The sequence below is a fragment of the Lissotriton vulgaris genome, chromosome 4_1 (genome assembly GCF_964263255.1).
Source record: "Lissotriton vulgaris chromosome 4_1, aLisVul1.2, whole genome shotgun sequence".
Classification (NCBI taxonomy): domain Eukaryota; kingdom Metazoa; phylum Chordata; class Amphibia; order Caudata; family Salamandridae; genus Lissotriton; species Lissotriton vulgaris.
The window spans coordinates 1,362,654,189-1,362,674,060 of NC_141691.1; the positions used below are offsets into that span (position 1 = coordinate 1,362,654,189).

Consider the following 19,872-nt stretch of genomic DNA (forward strand, 5'->3'; position numbering starts at 1 on the left):
TGTTCCCGAAAAAACACATCCTTTACCAAGATAAAGTCCCTTGAGGATCTACAAAGATCGGGTGTTCGAGATTCTCTTTCCCGACAACCAGTCCCAATAAATCCTCTTCGGGGTAGATTTGGGCGGGGCAGTCCTAGAATACCATGACTCCCAAAGTCCTAACACCCCAAGCAGTGATTTTACATCCCGCAGCCACCCAATCTTTGACCATCCAGGCAGTTCTGATATTTCCCTGAGACTATCTGCATAGCTAGAAAGTTCTGGGACTCTCCAAAGGCGAGCCCAGAGAATCAGAGGGCACAGCCTTGCCTGGTCCTTGATGGGGCGACATCCCAAATCCAAAAATAGTGGTAAGGTTGGGGTACTGCAAGGGAGGGAAAGTAAATCTTTCAAAAATTTGGATTCTGAGCGTGCTAAGTGGTCAACATTCTCCGAACCCCATAGCTCAGCGCCGTACAGGGCCCCACTAACCCCTCTGGCTGCATAAATGTCCAATACAGGAGCTATAGGTTTAAAGGAAGATGAGCGCTGTTCTTTAAGAAGAGCCCCTACCACCCTTTTATGGCTCAGCAACATCTTTTGAAGGTGTGTTGACCACCTCATAGTGTCGGACAGGCGAATGCCCAAATAATCAAATTCTTTGACCCTTTCCAAGTGTACCCGATTTAATAATGGTGGTTTCCCAAGCTTTTTCGGAGGATTGAGGATCAAATATTTAGTTTTATCTGTATTAATTTGAAGGCCCCTTTTCTCACAAAAGAGTTGAAAGCTGTCGGGGAGAATTTGTAAGCCCATAGGCGACTTAGAAATGAGCAGGGTGTCATCGGCGAAGAGTAGGGTGGGAACTCTCCTGCCCGCCAGGGATGGTGAGTCGGACGGATTTTCCAGAAGATGTTCCACCACTCTGTTCACGTACAACGAGAACAGAGTGGGGGCGAGCACACATCCCTGGCGGACACTCCTATTTACAGGTATTTTAGCTGTCTTCTCACCCTGCTTACCCCACCTCACCGGGCAAAGTTCCCCGAATGGAGCTTGATCACCAAAGATAAAAGATAAATGGGCATTCCCAAATCGAGCAGAACCTTCCACAAGTGGCTCCAGGGGACAAGATCGAACGCCGTCCGTAAATCAATAAAGGCGAGATATAAGCTGCCTTTACCCAAAATGACCACTTTCCAATACAGGAGCATCAGTCTGAAAGTTTGCTCGATGGTCCCAGTACCCGACCTAAACCCAGCCTGCAGGTCTGAAAGAATTTTATTTTCCTCAATCCACTGGAGTACTCTCCCCAGAACCACCTTCCCTGCGACCTTCTGGGATGAGTCAATTAGGCTTATGGGCCTATAATTAGCTGGGTCGTCCCTATCCCCCTTCTTAAAGATAGGAACAACCTCAGCACCCATCCATGAGTCAGGAAGGACTGCACCACAATAGGAAGCATTGAGCAATGAAGAGATAAGTAGCCCCCATTCAGTCAAATTTAACGAAACAAATCCCCGGGTGCCCCATCCGGACCCGATGCTTTGTGGGGTACAAGAGAAGAAATTAGCCTCTCCACCTTATTTGGTGTATAGGATTGGATTTCACTAAACTCAGCCGGACTCATTGAAGGCAGGACAAACAACCCGCCGAAGTCGGCCTGGGAGGAGGAGTAAAGTTTAAAGAAGTGGTTGAACCACACCTCCTCCGGAATATTGCGAGTTAGCAAGGAGTCGACCGGCCTATTTCTTGACCTAACTAAATTCCAAAAACCCCTCGAGTCCTTCCCAGCACTAGAATCTTTCAGGCCTAACCAAAACTGGTCATCCCACTCTTTTATTGGCATTGTTAATAGCATTTTTATAAGCCTGCCTGGCCACCCCAATCCTCAACGGACTCTTAGGCCTTACTGCTTCAATCAAGACCCTTTTCGCCCTCCGACATTCCTGAGAATACCATCCATGGGACCCTCTAGATTCTCTACACAACCTCCTTGGATGATCCTTATTGCGAATCACAAAAAGCTCACCAAGAGCATCAATAGTGTTACAAAAAAGGGAGGAAACAGATGAGTAAGTAAAGGTACTACCAGCAAGACAAGTCATAGCCTTGGACATAATCATACCTATTCCCTGGACCTTTCCCTCATCCAAACTGACCTTCTGCCACTTGAGACGCCTCCCACAGTTTGCCGGACAGACTTCACCAGATGTTCGCAAGACTGGAACTTCGCGCAAACGGGGAAGAGCCGACAACATGGGCAAAAGCGACAGGGAAAGCGGATTATGATCGCTTTCTGTAGAAGGAATTACAGCCATATCGGACATAAAAGCCCAAAGCTTATAATCCAATAGAAAATATTCTATTTTAGATGAGTGGCCAACCCTATTAAAAGTATGAGAACCATAAGGGTCCGACTTGGATCTGCCATTAGCTGCCCTTAAGCCATATTCAAGTACTAAGGCATTCAGCTGCATAGCACGTTTGGACCATCTTCTTATGGGTGCTAATGCTAAAGGTGGAATGCCCCTCCTCATATCCTCCTCTGCTATCCCAAGGGTATCATCTGTTGTAAGGGGCTCGAACGTGCAGTTAAGGTCACCAGCAACCAAAACGTACATGTTGGAAGTACACAAGCTGAGATCTCATTCCAACCCCAATATGATGGGAGAGACAAGTCCCTACAGCCGCCTCTGGCATAGATGTTGAAAATTTCCAAAGACCAGCCTTTAAAGGAACCACTAAGAGAAAGTCTCATTAAATCAGGTGACAAGGAAACACACTGCCTAACATCAAGCCCTATTGAAATGCTGACCCAAATAAGTAGGCCCCCGAGGGACGGCCTTTCCCTGAAGTAGAGGGAGTAGCCGGAACAAAGTGGGAGGTATACCCTACCTTATAACAAGGCTCGAGGCACCAAGTCTCCTGAAAAATACATATCCCAAAGGACTTCATGAACAGATTCCAGTCCAGATGATCTAAATTCTTGGTAATCCCCGCTATGTTCCAACTGACTATTTTCAGGGGAGTAACAATTTTTCCATGATCCAATTGCAACTGAGAAATTATAGGAGGTACAACACCAGACACAGAAGCAGAAGCTGCGTCCCCCAACGCTGCACAATTACTCTCCAAGTGTTCCAAAACCAAAGCATTCTTGCTAAAAGTACCAGAAAACTGAGTGGGCACAGGAACTGGGGGGGAAGGGACATCAGCCCATCCCTAATCTGCACCATAGAGAAACTCACAGGCCCAACTAAAGGGGCATGTGATCTCCCCTCTCAGTGGGAAAGAGCTACCAGTCAACAACCCCATCTCGGCCACTGAGGTGCAGGCCCAACAGAGTGTGAAAACAAGCTATGAGGAGGAAGTTTGTGGTTGGAATGCACCTTGAACCTACCCCCCCAATATCGCATATTATCTAACTGCGGGAAGGCTTGACGAGGGTAAAAGTAGTTCAGCTCATGTGTGTTGATTCCCGATTTACCATCTTTGGGAAAATTATTACAGATAAAACCAGCTATGTGAGAAGTTGGCCTGATATGTAGTGTTTCCAATTCTGGAACCACTGGGTATCAGTCCAAACAAACCCCAAAGATGTCAGGTTGTAAGTCAACCTTGTAGACAAGCTATCCTAGTGGTAGCATGGACTAAGCAGCCTTAAAGGCTTAACTTAAGAGGTCGTGTTAAGCGAGCTGTTTTACCACATACAATCCTGTAATCAAATGAAAGGACACCACACAAGTATATATTATAAAAATATATGTATTTATTTCTAAATTACTCCCCAGTACTCTTTATGAGGAAAGGGGCACAAGCGTTAAATCAAAAGCACTGTTACACATATAAAGTTGCACGTTTATGGATGAGGGCGGGTGGCCACTCAGACCATATATTAAAAAAGTGGTATAAGTAACACTTATCGAACAATGGTTAGGCCTAGGGCCTAGAGATTCGCTGGGAGCAGTCAGGACAAGCAATGAAGAAGTCGGGAGTAGCCCACAGGAGACGGGTGCAGCACGGAAAGTGCGGCGCGCACCAATGTACTGTCAATGGTGCGTAAAAGTCAGTTAAAGTGAATTAAAAGATACTTCCGCTGAACCTAGGAACACGAAACTTTAGACACAGACCCTAGAGGTGTGTACCAGTGTATGGACACCGGCGTTGCAAAGTTACCTCACCCACAGGCCGTGGGTGCACAGGGTCGAAGTGGCGTCGGGTTCTATCACGCAGGTTCTTGGTGCTTGAAGCTGTTGCAGCTGCAGGCGCTGTGAAGCAGGAGTGTCCGGTGCGATCCAAGGGTGGATCGAAGTAGAAAAGTACCTGAAAGCAGAGGGGACAGAGTCTGGGTCACTCAGCAGTGACCAGGGTGTGACCAGGGTGGAACCAGGACGGAACCAGGCAATGTCGGGCGCAATCAGGCGGTTGTCGATAGGCTTCTCTCCGCTGTCACGTGGGCTCGGGGGCATCTGCGACGTCCAGGAGCAGGTCACGATCTGTCCCACGTAGGCTCTCGCCGTCAGCACCGTCGGCTTCAAGATTGCAGCAAACAGCACTTGGCAAAAGCAATCCACGCGGAACCGGGAGATTGCTTATCACTCGAACCAGGAGGGTCAGAGTGGGTGCTCCTTTTCACAGGAGCTGGTGCAGATCTGGAGCAACCAGAAAAGCAAGTCGTATTTCAAAGTTCGTCGGCACAGGGGCCACAAGCCAGCTGGCAAGTGACCGGGCCAACGCGTCGAGCGCACACAAGCAGAAGGGCCCCACGCAGCACTCGTCGAGTGTGGAGGGGTGAGCTTTGGTGCAAGTGGAGCTCGGGGCTGGGGCTTCTCAAGCCCCGGTGTACAGCTTCGAGGGTCACTCGTGGGCTGCACGGTCAGCGTCTCGTGGCCTTTTCAAGATGGCGTGCCCCACGCTTCCGGTCGCCTCCACGGGTCTCAGCTCTGCAGGGACTGTGGATCGGGCAGGTAGAAGGCAGGCAAGCTTGATCTCGTCGATCTCTGTCGCTCGAGTTCCGGCGGGAACTGCAACAAAGCAAGGGTCGAGGGCTGGATGGTGCCTGTTTGCACAGGGTGGTCACTCCTTGACCACAAGGGAGATTCTTCAGTCTTCTCACGTCGTGTAGAAAGTCGAAGGGTCCAGATTTCGTTTCTTATGTTTCTTCAGGATGATCTGAGGTCCGTTGGGACTGCTCCCCCTCTTATTCGAATCTCGGGGGTTGGACATCCTGCTAGGTCCCCTCCTATGGGTGGGACCCAGGAAGGGGGTGGTTACACCCCTCTCCTTTGATCCTGGCCGCGCTGGGACAGGGGCTGGGAGGCCCCAGAACCGGTTTGGCCGGATCCTGCAAGGGGCAGCCTTGTGCTCCCCAGGCAGTGTCTGGTTTCTTTGAAACCTCCCTACTCCAATCCACTATCTCCTGTCTGGGGTGGTTTGACACCGCCCTGTGACAGGAAACTCTTTGTCCAGGCCTCCTCTGCCGGGTTTCGGTCAGCAGCAGGAGGTCAGACCCGTGTCTGTGGCAGGGGCATCCATTTTGTGGATCTGAGGCTCATTTTAAATCAACCGCGTTTCAGTAAAGTAACATGTCTTCTCCCTCTAGAAGGGTGGAATGCTACCCCCGTCGCCAGAACTGGCGAGGGGGTAGTATTCCAATTCGTATGACACCTTACACGACATGTTTTGATAAAGCCAAACCAAAGTTGCTATATAACCGCGAGGATTATAAGGCGCTTAAGAGTATATGGTATGGCGTTATCCCGGATCAGCTTAGGGAGTTGTTCCCGACAGCTGCAGACAGGCTCAGCTCATGCTAGAGCACCATCTCACATAAAACCACGCACTCTGCCTCCAGGATTGATGAGGCCTTCCATAGGAGTGGCTTACAGGCTATATATGTGTCCAGATATAGGTTTAGATATAGGTATACTATATCTAAGCAAGGGGTGATTACACCCACTTGCCCCAGCTGAGTGATCAGCCAGTTGTGTCAATTTAAGAACCAGCCAGGGGTGGCAAAAGCTACGCTTCAGCCCCTGGTAGGCCTTGGTGGCACCTATGCCCTGGGCACCTATAGTGCATGGTACAGGGGCTGACAAGGAGTCCATTTCCAATTGTGGTATGTACCTATAGCACATGTATTATAAATTTAGAGAGAGAACAGCAGGCTGGGGGTCTGATTAGCAGGCCCACAGCCTCAGTAAGTCGAAAACCAGTGAAGCAAAAAGCAAAAATTGGGGTGACCATAGGATAGCAGACCCTACTCTCCTACAAGCTACTCTGGCATCCTTGAAGTTTACTATTATACAATCTCCCCTCAGGTCTTTTGGCCTAGCACCCAGTCAACTAACCCATCTAACATGGAGAACAAGCCCATCCAGAAAACTGGGTAACGATCTATGTTCCCTCATCCAGAACTTGGTCTTATTTTTTAGTTCACCATAGGATTCATGTTTGCCAGGCTCCAAAACAGGAACCCCGGTCAAAACCACAACAAAGGGTTGGCAATCAGGGGGGAGATTAGCAAGGGGAGTAGTAGTGTTAGAACCCCCCCCTACCCAGTGTCGGTGTGTTAGGGAGAGGAACTGGATTTTGGGTGGGCCCCCCATTGGCTCCCTTGCTGTTTGCTCCAGAAGACGAGCTATGTATAGAACTAGATTTATCAAAACCCAAAGGCCTTTTGGCCGTAGTGCGAGAGTTGGTAGTATTTGCAGGGACTGTTGGTTGATCATGGGCACTAAGAACAGCTTCCTAAGGGAGATACTGCTGTACTCACAACAGGGCCCCCCTCCCCCCAGCATTGGGATTTGATCAGACACATTTGCCTGAATAGAAGTACTCTGAGGGGACGAAGTCACCACCTTCCCAGCTTCCCTGATTTTGAAGTGAGGTTTTATAAGGGATTTGAGAGAAAAGAAGTTGTGCCTGGTGGTTTGTTCAAAACTATCCAGCCTCTCTGCCAAACCCTTTACTCTTTGCAGGACTGGAAGGATCAGGGATTTCATAAGATGCTCAATCTGAGCCAAGGAGAGAATATCAGGATCAGGACCTGTAACAGGGTGGGGCCTGGTAGAAGGATGGACATGCAGGCTTAAGGCCGGATGTTTGCACAATAAACCAGAAAACGGCTCACCCATCCGACCCTCTGGACTCTTAAGACCCTCGTTTACCTCCCTGCCCTGCACCACTTTATTCCTGTATTCCTCTTAGGGCAAGTTCTAGGCTTTTTTGAAGGTTTGGTGGTTCTCCCTTTTCTTGGGCTTATTGTACGTTTCCTTTTGGAAGCAACTAAACCAACTGACCTCTTCGAAGCAATTTCATTACCAACAAGGGACTCTTTTTGCTGGGTAGGCGGACACAAGGAGACCGGGGGTACAACTGACTCAACCGTCCTTTCTTCAGGGATTAGGGCAGTGAGAACCATGGGCTTTAGAGTAGCAGACAACCCATTCAAACGTTTCCTTATAGCAGCGGTTCTATGGTCATCAACAAATGGGGAATCCAAAATCGAAGCCTCAGTCACCTGAACAGGGGAAGTGGCTAAACCTATAGGACCCAAAGATGAGAGTTTGTTGGAGAGAGGCTCGCGGGAAAGTCGACGCTCAGTGATAGCAATCTCCTTCTCGATAACCGAGAACGCCCTTGTAATAAACTGGTCCATTGTCCCGCTAATGGAATCACCCACCCCCTTCAGCAACTTTCCTGAACGTGTTGACATCAGAAACAACTAGAATAGGGAGGGGTAAAAGAGAACAAATTAGCTATCGCCCCAAAAATAGATCTATAATATAACAAGCAGTGAGTCAATAATAGTAGCAATGGCCCAACAAGCAGTGAGTCAATAATAGTAGCAATAGCCCAAAACGGACATGTACAGCCAGAAATTGGCAGGGAGTGGCCCAGTCCAGTCTCCTAGGTCCTCTGAGGGCCTCAGAGGGCCCGCCCTTAGCCCGGGCTTAGCCCGGCTCGTCCCGCGCTGCGTAACACAAAGCCAATTTTATAGGCGGGTGACGGCTTGGGGGCGGGGCTGACAGGGGGCGCAGACCAGGTGGTTATGGCCGTGCAGGGACTCCTGGGAGATCGAGTCCCTCCAGCGCAGCGCCTCTCCCCTGTCACAGCTGTTCCTCCCCTCCGGCTCCCAAGGTCCTTATTCAGCGTCTCCACCAGCCGATCCAAACGATGCGGTACCCGCGAAGCGGGTGCGGCGAGGAGTCGCGGTAGAACAAGAGGCTACAAGGTCAACAGGGCACAATGCCGGGCAGGCGTCCAAGGTCAGTTGCAGTTTCCTCGAAGGGTCCCACTGCCGTGAAAGAATCCGGGTCTTTTAAATCAATTTACCGGCTTGGGGGCAGGTAGAACAAGAGGCTACAAGGTCAACAGGGCACAATGCCGGGCAGGCGTCCAAGGTCAGTTGCAGTTTCCTCGAAGGGAAACATACAAATAAATGTGTTAAAAAGGAGATGGAATGTTAATTTATCAAGTGACAATTTGTAACAAATGCGGTAAAATATTTACATGTACTTAAACTTTTCACTGTGTCTTTTTTTGTGATATTGCGGAAACACATCTATGTATGAAAAGTTGCTGACAAATCAGATTATTCAGTTCTTGAAGTATTTTTAAAGACCAAATAATTATTACAAATAGCAATAAAAAATACCTAGTTTTATATTGCAGTTAAAGAAAAGCTGAAGGAGGACATTCTCAGATATTAGACAGAAAACAGAGGCAAATAATTCATGTAAAATAAATTGAATGGTTGAAATATCTAGTTCAAATAAGATTTAAACTAAAAGACTTTTAGAGACCTCTTGATATGATATTTGCTGTGAGGAATTTTTTCAAACCCCAGGGAAGTCAGGAATTACTGGGGCAAGACTGCAACAATGAGAGCCTTCCATCATTGATGTCTTTTTGCCGACGCTGGAAAAATGGACTGCTCTTGGCGAAGTGGGGTCCACGAGAAGGAGCAGTATCACGCTCCCTGATCTGCCATCTGCCCTCTGGCCTCTGCTAACTACTCACGTTTCCCGCTTCGCGGGAAACGTTCGCTGTCGTGGCTGCAGGGGTCAGGAGGGAGGCTGCACTACAGTGCCCAGGAGTCAAAGGGTCAAGGAGGCACCTTCCCGCGTTTCGCGGGACGCGCGCGGGACAAGCCCGGGCAAAGGGCGGGCCGTCTGTGGCCATCCAGGGCAGGACGAGGCTGGGCTGGGCCGGGCCATGGACCTTTGTCTTCCGGTTTCATGAACACTGTAGCTGAGCGCCATTACCCTCGCCAAAGTGAGACTTTGTTTTGCTATTTCATTATTAATTTTACCTGTGTCAGTTCTATTATGTGAACCACAAGGCAATAGGACAAGGAGTTACAATAAGCCCTTTACCACTGTAGTTTGGTTCTAATGCTGGTATTTGTTCATATAATTTAACTCATTAATAGATAATTGCCAATACCAAAAATCGAAAGTTAAAGTTGTTAAAACACCCGCTGCACTAGTGACGTTAGACAACTATCTTGTGAAGGTTGTGAATAAGATTAATAGTGAACGACGTAAATCGCTAGGCAAAGGGACTAATTCTATTTCACCGCCTACATCGCCTATTTTAATGTCGGTTTCCACACCGGATGATAGTTGTGGTCCCGAACAACCTGACTCATAAGATATGGAAGACCCTGCCCCGTCCATTTATAGAACCAGTGCTTAATCATGACAAACCGGGTGTTTCTGACGATTCTCCAATCCAGCGCTCCCCGGCCCCGAGATTACAGAGAGTATTAAGATCACGTAAGAATATTCAAAGTAAACGGGGGAGGAAGAGGGGGGGGGGCGTAACAACAAAAGAGCAGAATCACCACCCATTAGTGTTGGAAGCACTACTGAGGCAATAGTTAACAATGCCACAGTTAAAATAGACACGGATCAATTAGATCTTTTGATCGTCATTATAGATGCAAAAATCGCCAAGTTAGTTAAACCTTTGATGGCCAAACTTGACCTGATTTCTGCGGAAGTAGTGAGATTAGGAGGCCTCCTGGTAACCCGTATTGATACAACTGAAAGTGATAAGGCTACTGAAAAGGGTCCTGGAGGTAACAATGAGACCTTGTACAGTTGAACCAGCTGTACTTGCAGTTCAGGAAACTGTACGCAAAATCCCTTTGCCCGCAACAGGCCCAGTGAGAAAAATAGGAAGAGCAGAAGTGAAGAATAGCTGCCTGGCCAACTCACAACCAGACTTTCCACCGGAATGTGCACCGTTCGTGGTAGTCCACCTATAAGAGAGACTGGCCACCTAAATAAGTCAGAAACTCACGATTCTTTGAAGAACAAAACCATGTCATGGCTTAACCGAGAATGTGGGTTTCCAGTGGCATTATCACATCAGATTTTGACCACTAGAAGAGCCTCCTGGATAGGTAGATCTCAAAAAAATATTAGTGGCGACTGTGTCATTGTTAATTTTACAAACCCACATCTTGCTAATACTGTATTGTTAAGAGCCACCTCCTTACCCCATAACGACCAGGGTATTACACTCCGACCACTGGGATACTTCTACATGCATTTAACCCAGCAGCCCTCTAATGACTCTTCAAGGGGCAGAAGTAATAGTACTGTTGGGTCCAATGTCTGTGGGGTTGCTACATCCAACCGTTATCAACCCCTGAGTGGTCTAGAATCAAACGATTGACTCGAACCTGGCTGGGCCCACTCTTCATCCGCTGTAGAAGCCTTTTCACCGGTTGTGGGGGCAGAGGCCGGAGTAACAAGAAACTCTGTGGGTGCATGTGGGGGTGGCAATTCTCCAGTTCAAAAGAATTTTATTTGGGTAAAGAATATGAAGGAATGCAAATTACAATAATAGCAGAGTTATGATGAACATACAGTAAAATGTATGAGATGTAAAAGGGATAAATAAGTGAATTATAGTAAAACAAAATACAGTGAAAATCAAGAGTCAGTCAAATAGTAATCAAGTAGGCATGAAACATACTATACATGCAAATTAATATAGATGATGAATAAAATTAACAATTCTAACACTATAGATATTTTGGGGGTTGCACAAGGTGGCTGTAGTGATGGCATGGCGGTAGCTAAGGTCCCTCGTCATGGAACTAGGTTCCTTAGTTGGAACATTGCCGGGTTAAATAACAAGGCAAATGACGCTAAGTGGAGGGACTGTCTTACTGATTGTGACATCATCGGGATCCAGGAAACGTGGGATACAAAAAATGCCTTTCTCCTGGATGGGTACGCGGCCTTTTGGTCGCCAGCAGTGGCTTCCCCAATGGGGAGGGCGAAGGGTGGACTCTTAACCCTTATTTCGTTAAAACTTGAGGGCACTTACACCAAAGTGGAGTCAGGTTCACCATACTGCTTGGCTGTGGAAATTTTAACCAAAACCTTTGGTAACTGGCTCATTGTCAACTTTTATAATTCCTTTAATAAAGCCGTTTTTAATGAACATCTAGTCAGTCTATATGATTTCTTAGAACTGTATAATGTTCATAAGAAATGATATTTATTTCATATTTCCTATTAAATATTTCATATTTTAGAACTGCATAATGTTAACAGCACAAATTGTTATTCGGTTATAGTGCTTGGAGATTTTAATGTTCACTGTTGCATTGGTAATTGTTATGTCTGGGATTGTCTAGGACCAGCTAATCAATACAACATCCACTTTGAGCATTCCCCGCAGGGATCGTATCTAGAAGAATTGGTGGCTGGAAATGATCTGATCTACCTACCCAATCTAGAGGGGACGTTCCAACTTTTAAGGGTAAAGGTTCTGGGTCTATCATTGATTACATTTTTGTCAGCACAAATGTGGCTAATAGGGTCTGTCATTATAATGTTTCCTGGTCCTAATATGGTGACCATAACCCTGTAAGGCTGATTTTGAAGGATGACTTAAAGAAAATAGACAAATCCAATTTGACAGCAGCAATGTCAGACTTAAGCCCCACCGATCAAGCTCGACGTCTGAAATGGTGTCGGTGGTGCCTGGAGATTTTGTGGACAATTTGCTGGCAAAGGTTGGTCAAGATATGTCTACCTGCTTAACAGATGGTATAGTTGGGGAAGAAGTCCTTATGGCCTATAAGAGAATTTGTACCCAGATCGATAATGATCTCAAAAAAGTAGTTAAGGGGCCATCATCAAATGGGGAGAAATGGTTTGATAAAAATTGTTCGATAGCCCATCGTAATCTGATGGTAGCGTTGAAATCCAATCCCCCTGACAAAGTGGAAGTAGCTGCCCATAGGAACTCATACAAATTGGCACAAAAAAAGCAGAAAAATGAAATCAGGGAGGAAGCCTGGAATGAGCTCCTATCCATTGACGTTATTAAAAATAGTGCCAAATTTTGGTCAGTGGTTAATAAGCCTTTTTTCAAGGACAATAGCAACAGTGAGCTTGACTGTGGCATTCAGGAACAAGAATGGTTCAGTCATTTTAAAAATGTTTATGATGGGGAAGGGATGACGGCAGGTCCAGTCCTAAATATTGAAAATTATACACTGACTTTTACCGAGCTAGAGGTAGCAAAGGCTATAATGCAAATGACGAGTAATAAGGCTCCGGGACCAGACGGAGTCCCGGCAGACCTTTTTAAAGCAGACGTTAAGACCTGGGCAAAGATATTGTACAATGTCTTTGTCAATGCTTGTCATTTGGGCCTGCCTCCTACATGGGCAAGATCTGTCATCATACTAATATATAAGAAAGGGAATAGAGGTGACCCAAGTTGCAATCGCCCAATATCCCTAATTGACTCCTCAGTAAAAGTACTTGGCAGGGGGGTTTTAAGCCACCTGAATAGCTGGCTTGAGGAAACGGGAACGCTTTCAGCAGCCCAATACGGCTTCAGAAAAGGGATGGGCACAATAGACCAATGCCTAAACTTACAACTTCTAGTAGGCAAATATACAGTGGCAAAGAAGGGTGCACTATTTTTGGCCTTCATGGACCTGTCCTCGGCCTTTGACCGAGTAAACAGGTCAAAGTTGTGGTCCAATCTTTTAACCCTAGGTGTCGACAAAAACATTGTCTATTTTCTAGCGGACCTGCATAGGGATTTATCTGCAACGGTGAGGTATGACCAGCGGGGTAATTGTACAGAAGGTATTCCCATTTCAAATGGAGTCAGGCAGGGGTGCATTTTGGCGCCCCTGCTCTTTACATTATATATTAACAACTTAGATATTACCTTAACTGCCTCCTGTAAAGACATCCCCTGTGCAGGGAAACGCCCGATTCCCGCACTTTTATATGCGGACGACGCCGCCCTTTTAGCAAGAACGGCAGTGGGACTACAGTTATTGCTAGACTCCTTTTCGGCCTCCATAAAGTCAATAGACTTAAGCGTAAACATTTTCCAAATCACACATAATGGCCATTGGTCAGAAATCCCTAAAAGTTAAAACCCTTTACTGCAAGGGAAACCTATTAACCAGGGTCTCGTCGTTCCCATACCTTGGAGTACTATTTGATGACCAAGGATCAAGGGGAACCCAAATTACAGCGAAAAAAACAGTCCTGATCAGAGCTACATCTGCTGTGTTGGGTTTCGCCAGGAAGCTAGGAGCCAGGCCAATGAAGGCCCTAATACAAATATACAGAGCAAAGTGTATATCACTAGCTATGTATGGGGCCGCTCTGTGGGGCATCAAAAACACGAAGGCGATACAGATTGTCGAAGGTAGGTTTTTAAAGAATTTTCTAACTGTCCCTAAAACAATAGCCAATTACACTGTCTATCAGGAATGTGGAATTGGCTTTGTTGAAGATGCAATTGCAGTGGCACCCCTACAGAAATGGATAACTACTTGGCTAAACCCTAATTTAGTGTTAAATCATGACATCTTGAAAGATTGCATGTCACTCGATCGTGGGTTGTCCATACCTTGGCTCAATTATGTCCATAAGCTATCAGTCAAGCTAGGCAGACCAGAATTATATAACTCCCCAGAAACATTAGAGAAGGGAGATATAAAATGGTCTAAGGAAACATACCTACGTATAGCTACCACGGACAGGGAAGAGAGAGAGAGAGCTGGCAAAGGTGACAGTTAGGGCCCATCAGCTATGTAAAACAACATTATTGATGGAACCATATTTAGGCTACGTCACAAATAATAACCACCGTTTCTTATTGATTCGATTTAGATTTAATCAATTTCATTTTTTCCTATGTGAGCAGAAGGGTTGGAAGAAGGTAGATCTTGGGCCCTGCTCCTGTGATTGTTTTTCTGGACAGGACATTATACACTTCTTATTTTTCTGTGAGCACCTTACTGTGATTAGGAAACGTTTTATCCTCCCAATTTTAAAAAACAAAGGTTTTATGCAAGTGAGACTTGCTCTTCTCTATTTGCAAATGCTGAATGATGTAAGGGTAACTTTTAACATTGCCAACTTTTTATCTGCAGCTGTGAGAACCCTGAGGAAAATAACCTAATATTTTATAAACATGTACATTTTTTTATCATTGTGTGTTAAAATGAAATTACTCTGTACCATTTTTATCAACTGATTTTATATGTATATATGGGATATGATTGTGTTTTATATTCCAGGGATTCACAGTTGCTGACATAATCTGTTTTTTAGTATGCTTTTATGGTTTGCACATAAACCAAATAAAGATATTTGACTGACTGACATTGGTGTCTTGGAGCCTAAACTTACTATTGAGCTAAACAAAACTGAGCACCAAGTACACCGCTTTAAGACCTGACCACAAGGGATGCAAAGGTGAGCAGATCAATGTTTACTCAGTGAGGTGGTGTGAGGTTAAAGACTCCTTACCCAACCAACCAACCAATAGTAATAATTAATAAATAAATGTGTTGCGTTACAGGAGAGAATGTACTTTATACACAGTGTAATATTCTACTTAAGTAACTGGTATTTACATTGTTATACTTCAATCAAGTAATAATTTGTTGGATTCTGGGAGTCAACAGATAGCAGTGATAATTCACTGCAAAACGGACTCTTTGGCCCTCCTTGGAGTCATAACAGGTAACTATTTTGGAACGCTCAAGTTTACCTTAGCCGGTGATCGCAAGTGTTCCCTCCTTAAATCACTGGGTTGCACTTGGCTGCTATTTTACCCATTTTGTACAATATTTTCTACCTTTTTTTGTCTGAATCAGCAGATAAGGCCTGCAGGTGTTTGGTGGTAGGATGGCGCTAGTTCACTTCAGATGGGGTGTTCCTGGCACTGCCCTCGAAGAGAGTATCGAGGTGCCTCTCACAGCCCAGTTGACATAGTAGAGATCTGTGAGAAGGGCTTATGTGCAAGCCTAATCAGGTAAGTGCTGGGAGCTCCAGTCCTAGGTTGAAGAATGTGCATGGATTGCAATGCTCATAGTCCGGTGGATCTTGCTTCCTGAGATCTTTCTTGGCCCAATCACAAGCATAGCAGTAAAGCAAATTAGAAGCCCACCCCGGGTGAAAATGGCCAGTAGGCAATATTAGCCAATGTCTCAGCCAATTGGGGATGAGGGTGGCGGGTGTTAGATGGGGTCACTCTCGGGACAGTACCTCTTCCAGTACCCTGGTTCTTCAATAGAAACCACAGAGTGAGGACAAGGTTCTTTACCATTCTTGTACCTCTAGGTGCTTAGTTGCTTGTGCAGAAGTCTCATGGAGTCGAATTTCGCACGCCCTGCAGTTACCAGCATTCATAGCTTTGGTTCATGGTACAGAAACATTTCAGGACTTCCAGACTTCACCCTCAGGCAGAGTAACACAAGCCCTTGCCCATGTTGCAGCAGATGACTTCAGTTAATCCAGGCCTGGCTCCTTAATACTCTCCATCCTCCTCTTCTAGGCAGAGTTTTCCTTGTGCACCAATAGCATTTCTCCTCTAGAGCCTTGGGTCACTTTCATCCATCATGACTGGGCCAAGCAGCCTCTCCTGGCAGGCTTTCAGAACTCTTGGTGTGAGACCTAGACTTTCAGAAGAAAAATCTTGGCACTCTAGCTGTAATTTTCTGTCCAGGTGATATCAAAGTTCTCCCTTAGATATTACAAGTGCACATGGAAGCGATAACGAGTACATTGGTTGGACACTCGTCATTATGAGTTCCGCAGCTACATGATGGTTTCACTGTACCGCAAGGTGTTTGGTACTAAACACCTCGTCTTAATAAACCTACAATGATGCAGGTGAATTTCTTAATAAAAGCACACAGAGGGCACATTACAGGTGCCACCTGAAAACCTACTGACTAATAGTGTGTAAACTGACTGGTCTCGACCAGCCAAAAATCATAGATAGGTTTCTGACCTCCTTAAGTGAGAGCCTTCGCTCTAGAGGACAGGAACAGAGCCTACTCTAGGTGGAGGTGTACCCATTTCCTACAGGTAGGAAGGGAATTCGGGTGTGGGAAGCTTCAAAGGCCTGTCGCCTTTGTTATGCGATGGCAGGCCCCTCCATATAGCGGAGTTGCCACACACCCCTGTCCTGACCCCACTTTTTGGCAGCAAGACAGGACTGAAAATGAGTTAGATTAGGAGCGCCACATTAAGCCAGCACCAGCTCTAGGGTGGGACAGCTAATGTGTACACCACTTTTAGGATTCCTATGTGTTATTTTGAACAGAATTAGCCTTCTAGGGTCAGGGTTGTGCTTACTTCCCATAGCAAGTGGTCATAGAGAAGGTGTAGACACCCTAAAAGTAGATAGCCCACTGGCTACTACCTGTCACTCCCTATAAAGCCCCAAAACTGAGTATTTAGGTGGCACCCCTGAATCCAAGAACTCCGATTCTACGGATTAATAGAAGAAGGACCAAGAAGAGTCACTGCCTTGTGAGAACTGCAGCAAAACTTTGGACTTTGGCATGAAACCCTGCCATCCTCAGCCATCTCTCGACTATCGTGACAGAGTGATTTGTCTTGTGATGCTGAAGAACTACCAAAGCCTTGGGTAGCTAGTCACCACTTCAACAAAAGCAGAGAGTCTCCTTTGGAGTAGAGGAGCTACTCCCCTTCAGTCCACAGGCAATGGCAAGCAGAGTCCAATACACCGTATTTGCAGCTTCCTGGCCAGACGTACGCCGCAGACGACCAGAAGGTACTTGTGCTCTGGAAGGTCAGATTTGTCTCCCTACAGAGTGTGAAGACACCAAGACCAACCAGAGCTGTGCCCTACCAACCCCCCAGGGGGCCCTACACCAAACACCGACCAAGAGCGCCAAGTCCAGATTCTCATTGCACCAGAACCAAGTAGCCATCGAGGAACGTCAGCATCATTGAGACCCACTTCGAGAGTGGCCCAGCTGCTTTGATTTCTCCTTTTCCAGCTGTTTGCCCCTGACCGCGAGGTGAATCCCAGCTGACCAAACCTCTCTGCTGCCAAGCACCCCAGCCCGGGTCGCGACAGACAGACTGTGCTTCTGTATTCCAAGACGCCTTGCGACCTAAGCCCTTGTTTGAGAGCACTCAGACTTGCCTGCAAGTCCCCCTGTGCTCCCTCTTTCAAGGTGGCCACCCTTCTCTGTAGTGCCAGATACCAGCCTCATCAGCACCCAGCTCCCGGTAGAACCCGGGCGGTTCCCGACAACCTGCTGGTAGTACTTTAAAAAAACACCAAAACAACATAAAAGAAAGGAAAACTAGACAACTCAAACGGGACGAGGCTGACTACCGCGAAGGCCGAGTCTTCACTTTCGCGAGGAAGTATGACAAACCAGTGCAGAACATCAAACGTGTTGACAAATCTGCCAAAGTTGATAGTGTCTCTATCTCCTCAAGCTCAACATCAATAAGCAGCATTGCTACCAGTGAGAGCGATGAAGAAACTCAGGGAGGTGCAGCACAAGATTAAGTACCCCGCACGTCCACTTTTTTACACGAAAACCGGACCATAAGAAGCGAGAATCTCACACAACAAAGAATGAACCCAACAGACGCAAAACCCGCCGAGGGACGAGAGCCAGCCAAGGAAGAATACAAAAAGAAGCTGAGATCCGGAGACGGGAAGAAACTCTAACAACTGGTCAAGAGGTCCAGGTAGTCAATCTCTCCTCCAAACCTTTGACTGACAACATGATTTCTCTCTTGAGTAAAGGCCTGAACTTCAATCCACATGAGCAAGGTGATTCATGCAGAGCTAAAATCGATCTCTTTTGATTCATCAGGGGTCTCAAACTCAAGTGTTACTGGTCGGTACCGCCGACCAGTAACACTTTAATGACCATCCAAGATGATAATCCATGTAACTTTCAAAGTATTAATGATCTCAAAGACACACACTTACTCCTATCCCTAGCGGACTGTGATGATCCTACTGTAGGAGAGTAGGGTCTGCTTCCTATGGTCACCCCCACGTTTTGCTGTGATTTTCTGGTTTTTCGACTTTAGTGTGGCTGTGGGACTGCTAATCAGACCCACAGCCCAGCTGTTCTCTCTCTAAATTGATACCATGTACTTTAGGTACATACCTGATTGGGTATTGGGTCACCTTTGTGAGCCCCTGTATAGTGTACCATAGGTACCCAGGGCATAGGTGCATCCAAGGCTTACCAGGGGCTGCAGCATGTATTATGCCACCCCTGGCTGGCCATCCAAACTGACACCACAGGCTGATCACCCAGCTTGGGTAAGGTGGTGTAATCACCCCTTACTTAGATATAGTATGTCTATATCTACCTTATATTTAGGCACATATGCACCTATAAGTCGCTCCTATGGTAGGTCTCGACAATCAGGAGGCAGAGTGCCAGGTTTTATGTGAGAGGGTGCCCTAGCATGAGCTGAACCACTCTGCAGCTTTCGGAACCATTTCCTTATAGCGGTTCTATGATATAGCCATACCATATACTCTTAAGTGCACTATAATCCTCGCGGTTAATGCTAACTTTGGTTTGGCTTTATCAAAACATGTTGTGTAAGGCGTCAAACACTTTGAAATACTACCCCGCACCAGTTCTGGTAGTGGGGGTAGCATTCCGCCCTTCTAGAGGGAAAAGACATGTATGTTACTGCTTTACCCGGTTAAAGTTAAACAGAGCCCCCGCATCAGAAAATTGATGTTGCTGCCACAGACACATGTCTGACCTCATGCTGCTGGACGAAACTCCGGCAGGGGAGGCCTGGATAATAAGTTTTCTGTCCAGGGAGGTGCCAGCACCTCCCAAGACAGGCTGATGTGTATTGGGACAGGGAGGGCTGCATCAGCAGATGCTTTTTGAGACACTGCCTGGGGCACACAAGGTGCTCCATGCATAGCCCGGTTCAAACCAGTTGCTGGGGCACTCCAGCTCCGCTCTGGCGCGAAACTGGACAAAGGGAAAGGGGTGTAACCACCCCATTCCCAGGTCCACCCATTGGAGGGACCTAGCAGGTAATCCAGCCCATTTTCTTAGTATAAAGATAGGTGCTGTGTCCCCAGGACTTTAGATTATCCTGGAACGAAACTCTGATACGAAACTCTTGGACCTTCGACGTTCTATTTTGACTAGAAGACTGAAGACATCTCCCTTGTGGTCAAGGAGTGACCACCTTGTGCAAACAGGCACCACCAGTAACTTGTCGGTCTGCTTTGTCGAAGCTCCCGCCGGAACCCGAAGACTCGGCGACACAGGAACTGGACTATCGGACTTCTCTAACTCCGACCCACATCCACAGCAAAGCTGAGACCCGTGGCGGACATGAGAGACGTGGGACCGGACATCCTGCATTTTGCCAACAGCTCGACTACCGAGGTACCCTCACAGTTGTGCATTGGGGTACGAGAAGTCCCAGTCCTGAGCGCCATTTGCACCGAAGCTCAGCCCTCCACACTCCACGAGTGCTGCGTGGAGCCCACTCTTGCATTTCAGCTCAACGCGTCTTCCCGGTTGCTAGCCCGCTGGCTAGTGAGCCC

The 19,872-nt window shown here is 46.8% G+C and overlaps 1 protein-coding gene across 1 annotated transcript in view; it reads right to left on the reverse strand.

The window, feature by feature from the left end:
* The window catches only part of SMCHD1 (structural maintenance of chromosomes flexible hinge domain containing 1), a 2,274,803-nt gene that overhangs the window by 2,031,150 nt on the left and 223,781 nt on the right, over nucleotides 1-19,872 (reverse strand). The window lies entirely within an intron of this gene.